The following is a 6,195-nucleotide window of genomic DNA, read 5'->3' as shown; positions in this document are numbered from 1 at the left end:
CCCCCCCCCACGGTCCCAGCCGCCATTTTACCCCGGCGCCCGCCTCAGCCCCTTCCCGCCCGCAGGCACCTGCCTAGGGCCCAACCGCCCCCCAGGCTCAGCTCCGCTACAGGACACGTTCCTCTATAGCCAAGGAGAGCCAAAAAACAGCAGCACCTCGCTCCACGTCGAGTGATGGCATCCCCTTACCGCCATCCCCGGAGAGGAGCTGCCGCGCACAGCCGCCCTGCTTTGACTGCAGGTGCGCGTAAGCGCCGCGCTGACGGAGGAGAAGCTGCCGTCTCCTTCCCGAGGTTGGCAGCCCTGCAGAGCGTCGACGTGCCACGAGCGCCTCAGACTGTGGGTGCACACAGGCACCAGGGTTTCACAGCGTGCACGGAGGAGCAGCGACRGGCAGCTTTCACGAGCTCCCGATTGAGCGGACAAAGGTTTGGACACCCTGTTGGAGCCAACAGGTGACACCTTAGCCCACCTCCAGGTGATTAAAGGAGCTTTGGGGTTCCCCCATCATCCAGTACAGAAGGGGAAACCCCACCTGGAGCACTGGGAACCACCGGCACAGGCCCACCTGAAGGGACAGCTCATACTCCCCACCGCTCCCAGAAGATCCCTCTCCACCTTGCCAGCTCCCTCCGCGACGGCAGCAAGACACTCCGGCCCTGCTCTGGAGGCTTATGGACGCAGCGGACATCCCTCAATGGAATTATTGCCTTGCATTACATGGTTACTGTACTTGGTAATTGGATTTAGTGGAGAAACTGCAGGAGGGATCCTTTGTCAGACAGGCTCAAGGTTTCATTTTTTTTCTGGGAATCATTCAGGTGCAAATCAAGGGCAAGTGTCTGATTAAGAACTGGCTTCTGACAGAGGTTATGAAGGGAAAAGTAGCACAATAGGGAGAAAGAGAAACAGATGTGGAGTCTGCAGCACTGGAGGTTTAAAGCAGATTAGACAACTGTTGGTTGGGAATAGTCTATCTTGGCTTGGAACAAAGGTCTCAAGGTGTCTTCTAGCCCTATGGAGAACCAGAGCCCTTATGTCTTATTACAGTATTAATAATTGCACAAGTACTGTCAAAGGATTAACACTGAATGAGGTGGAGATTGGATTTCTGAACATGCAACCATGAGGTGGTTTTATCAAGTCAGTGGAAAGAGGTGAGACATTAAAATCTTCTTTTCCTCTCCATTTTTAACTGTCTTAAAAATGCCATAAATTGGCAGTATGATATAAATTGGTTGGAGAATTTTTCCCAAGGTAAGTACATGTTCTCTGAAAAATATCACTGCTTTGGGAACTGTAAAATAAACACTACAGTGCTATGAGGTGATCCATCCTTGTGAGACAATACAAAACAAGCTGAATTGAATTTACAGTGCAAGCAGCTAGAGTCCARTTTTGGAGCAGCAGCTCTTCCTACAGGCAGTACAGATGTACCAGGAACACAAGACTGACTGCACTGGCAATCAGCTGTGCATCCTCTAGCATGACCATTTCCTCTTCTGAGGAGGGCAAACCCAAAAGAGACTCCCTGCCTTGATTTCCCAGCACAAGTTACTCTGGATAATCAGATCTGGCTTTTTGAAGCCCTCGCAATCGGAGCTCATGCTTGCCCACCTGACTTTGCTTGGGTCACACTGAGTCCCTTTTGGATCCAGGAAGTCATGGGCAGGGAAGTATCATTAGCCAGTCCCAACTGATGTTCAGGCACATCCACTCTCACCACATTATGGCTGTTTAGAAGATCCGCTGGCAAAAGCTAGACAGGAGCAAGATGCATCAACTGATGGTCCACAGTACTGCCAGCCTGGAGGAACTCAACAGCAAAGATCCCCCAYAGTTAAGTCCTTCAGGACTGTTATCATACAGCCAAGCACCCTCCTGCCCTGAAGCCTAGGTACAGTACTTGGAAATAAAGAGATGCTAAGAGCACCACAAGCAGTACTGGCTACAAAAGGGCACCACGAGCAAAGACTTGCTGTTTAACACTGTTCAGAGAAACAGGACCTCAGGGATATTCTTGATAAACAAGATTACCACAAAGAAATAATCAAATTTACACCCAGTTTCTCCTCCTTACTAACACYCTGCAGGGCCTAAGCATTGACTAAATGTCCATGTGACAAAGGGGTAGCAATTGGGAGAAGACTCCCTTGTTTGGGTGTCCTGACTCCCTACATCACACATGCATCACTAGCTCGCTGCAAATCCACCCCTTCAATGTGAAACCCCACTGTGCAGCAAGACGCTCATTTTGTACCACGTCTCAGGTGGGTGCACAGCAAACCTCCCTCTCCACACTCCTTGCGCCACAGAGGCGCACGCTGTTGTGCGCAACATGGATGCAGGTTGCTGCTGCAGCAATACGGAGATGTTACGGGAACTGCTGGAGCAGCGCGAGTCCTGAAGTGCTGTTGAGTGCTCTGAGCCCCAAGTGGAATGAGCTCACAGTAATCGACAGAGCTTCTCACCCCGGCCAACAGGAACTGCAGAGAAACACTGTAGACAGATTTCTTACCTGTATGCGCAGCAGGCTGACAGCTAAAGTAGACATTAATTACTGCATGGAGCTGTTCTGGCCACTTCTTGTTCATAGGGTGTTTTCACAGGGAAAGAGGGACCTGAGAATTTCTCCTGCAACTTTAAATTTGCTCCAGGCTCTCTCTTCCCTCCCTTTCCTTTAGGCCTGTACTGCTGCTAGCTAGAAACAAGACACTATGCTTGATTTTAACCCTAAGCATCACATTTTAAAGGAAACCTTGCATTAGGCTTTTAGCTTCCATGTTTCTTCATCCATAAAACAGGGCTCATCTTCCTTGCAGGAGAGTCTGCAGCTTGTTTCAAAACTGCCTCAAGGTTTCCTATGGCAAGTGCTACAAAAGCTAAGATACCATTTCTCAGGCCTTGCCTGGAGCAGGAACTGACCTGCAGAACTGCAGCTGTGTGACAATTTCTGGGTTATAGTGATTTTAAGTCTGACATCCCCAAGGCCTCATCTGTCTACAAACTGCTTCATTTCAGTCACTTAATTCAGGTTAAGGGTGGCCTTTGCAAAACCATAATGATTCTAGCTGAAATAAATACTCAGATTCTGCACTAGCTTAACTCCATTACAATACCATTCCTTTTGCAACCTAGCCATTAAAGTTCACCTAAAAAAGGAAATGGGTTAATCGCTCTCAAAATGGTTTCTAGCAAGGAGACAGGATTGACAATTCCAGATGTTATTGCCTGCTGATAAACCACAAGATGATCCCTTCCTAAATAAGGAAGCCCCAGGCAGACACAGCCCCGAGACGTGCTTCCCAGGACGCAGCCGCTAATACACACACGGCACCAGACCCAGGAGCCAGCCGGGTTTCATAAGGGCTCACCGGGCTTTGAAAAGCCTCGCTGTGGAGATCACAACAGGGAACCAGGCATTACACAAGCAGTTTTCCCAGCCATGCCTGTATGCTGTTAGCAACTGCAGGTAAGTGGGCATTACCCAGGCCAGCTCTGAGCAGAGCTAAACAAAGCTGTCGCCTTCTGCAGACCTTTGCCAGCAGCTCAGACTCTGCATGCAACTCCAGGCACGAGAAGGGATTAGAGCACAGCTGGCTCCATTCCCCACAAGTTGAAACCAAACACACATATTTGCAACATTCATATTTTGCAGTTCGCTCCAGCCAAAGTCAGCTTACATTTTGTTTTCACAGACAGGCAAATGGAGCATGATACACCTCTATAAACCCTGCTGAGGCCAGTGGAACTGCAGAGACGCAAGTCAAACACCCGCGGTGTTGCAATGGTGCGGGCAGCAAGCAGGCCGTGACTCAGCAGAAAGAGSCAGCCAGCACGGTCCTCTCCTCTAGGAACAGCACTGAGCACAAAAAAAGCAGATTTATCACTTTCCTTCTGATCACTTTTGCAAATGGAGAGACTTGACAAATTGAGGTTAACCTCTTGGGGACCAGAGACCAGGTAATACCCATACACTCCCTTACAGGCCTCCCTGCACCCCAGCTGAAAAATGTTATACCTTTTTCTTCTCAGCTGACTAACATGGAAGGCATGCAAAGCCCAACACCTACAAATAGAAGACATAAGACCCAATAGCCCTAAGGATTTTTTTGATAAGTTAATCACTGTTCCATTTCTAAACCATCTGCTACAGAGGGCATTCCAGATCATGTAAAGCTTGTGTATCTGGAAAAGGCCAAGCTGTCTGTTTACTGGTTAAGAAGTTACAGAAAGCATTGACTTGTTATGTGACCTTACGTGACTTTAGTCTGTGAGCTGAGTCCATGAACTTAAAGTTGAGACTCGCTTGGACTTGGTATCACGGAAGGGCAGTGAATGTTTGGAGAGAATTCTAAATCTTCTTTGTTTCTTCTTGTCTCTGCTGCAGCTCCTCTCCTTCTGCTTAGCAGCATAAGTCTGGGGTATTTGAAGCCTCCACCCAAATCCCAGCAGCAGCTCACAGGGCAGAAGCCTGGTCACTGTCCCGGCGTTAGCTGCCCCCTTTGTCGACAAACTTTACGGAGAGGCTAGTGATCAAAAGGGCCTTTACTCCTGGGGGAGGGCAGCCACCACGGCTCTGCCAGCTCTATGGCGAGACAAGGAATGTCACTGTCTGGGGTGGAACAGGCTTCTCACCAAATGCTACTGTGTCTTGGGACTCCAAAGCCCTAAACTGTTCTGCTCACCCTGCAGCACGGTCTGCTTGTGGCCAGCTTTTGAGTGCCTGGCCCTGAAGTCTCTCCAGCTCTTGCCAGGGGATGGCAGTCTTAGGAGAGAGCAGAGATGTGTGTAGGCACCAGCATAGTCTTTTTCCCCGAGTTTAAGGCAGAGGAAGAGTTCAGTCTTGCTCTGAAATAAAAGATTGCATTATGCAGTAACACTAATAGGCTTTGTGGTGAAGTTATCTCATGCACTCAAATACAACAGCAGCTGGAAACCTCTAAGCTGCAGGTTACCAGAAGGACACAGCAGGGGAAACCCTTTGGTCTTGTCCTACTTCTGCTACCCTAGGCACCTGCAATTGGCTGCTCCTTGTTACCAGCTGGGGCTGTGCAGGGCCAGGCCCCAGCCTCTTCTCACTAACAGGGTCTGGCTGTCCTGATTTCAGAGGGGCTTCGAGAGCCATCTGCTGTTATCAGTTCACATTACAGCATCAGGCAACATCTCTGCCTAGACACCCTTCAGCTTCACCTTTCACTCTCTTACTCTCCCATTAGCCCATAGACTAGTGAGGCTAGTAGAAAGCATAAAGCATCATTTTCTAGATTGAAACCATCTCCAAAGAGCTAAAGGCCTTACACAGAGGGACCCAGGAGTCTCTGCAGGGAGCACAAGCACTAGCAATGAAGGTACAAACAGAACAAGCCCAAACAACTGTTTTGAGTAAAGAGGGCATTTCAGCATGCCGGAYGGGCAAGTCTTTGGGCAGAGCCACAGCTCCCGCAACACCTGCACACCTGGACCAGGCAGAGGCAACAAGGAAACACCCAGTGGTTACATCTGCTCTTAGAAACATCAGGTACCACTATCAAATGCCATCGGACACAACAGCTGCCCACTCCAAGGGCCTCACCTCCAACACAGCAGCGTATTCCCACTGCATCCCCCTCCCAAGCCTGGGGAGGGGACGCGGGTGTCCTCTTCACAAATAAAGCTAGTCTCAAATAAAAGTGCTAGAACTCAAAAGACAAACTGAAGTCCTTCAAACCAAAGGAATTTACCATCTGGCAGACACACACCAAGGTCACTGGAGAACTAGAAAAACTCTCAAAACACCCCCAGCAATTTCCCTTCCTTAGACCTCTGACCAACAGCTCATCCTCCCCTGGACTTGGGGGGGGGGGGGGACAGCCAGCATTTTATAGGCCCCAATGTCCCCTCCGCCTCAGCGTGCTTTGCTGTTGGGGTTAAAAGGCCTCAGCTGGCCCCCACCTCCTCTCCCGGGAGCTCGGGAGGGAGAGTGGGATGAGGCAGGAGCCACTTTGCACTTCGCCTGCAGCCCGAGGTGCTGCGGCCGCTCTCCTTGGCGTAGCGCAGCCGGGGAGCGGGCTCCCTGGGCGCTAGCTCTCCGCCGGGCCCGCCGAGGGAGAGCAGACCGCATGGGGGACCCGCCTCGCACCGTCCCCGCCTCGCACCGTCCCCGCTGCGCGTCCGCGCGTCCCGGCCGCAGCGCGGGGGTCGCGCTGCCCCCAC

At 50.8% G+C, this 6,195-nt stretch overlaps 1 long non-coding RNA gene across 1 annotated transcript; it reads left to right on the top strand.

Moving 5' to 3' along the window:
• Positions 1-1,174: 1,174 nt before the first annotated feature.
• LOC112962785 lies at positions 1,175-5,672 on the top strand. Its single transcript, XR_003252406.1, has 3 exons — positions 1,175-3,472; positions 3,699-3,963; positions 4,391-5,672. It is a non-coding gene; the product is annotated as an uncharacterized LOC112962785 (long non-coding RNA).
• The last annotated feature ends 523 nt before the right edge of the window (positions 5,673-6,195 follow it).

Source organism: Apteryx rowi, unplaced genomic scaffold, assembly GCF_003343035.1.
Source record: "Apteryx rowi isolate R43461 unplaced genomic scaffold, aptRow1 scaffold_154, whole genome shotgun sequence".
Lineage (NCBI taxonomy): Eukaryota > Metazoa > Chordata > Aves > Apterygiformes > Apterygidae > Apteryx > Apteryx rowi.
Note: the sequence above shows the minus strand (reverse complement) of the source record. Positions and strands in the feature narration are given on the sequence as shown.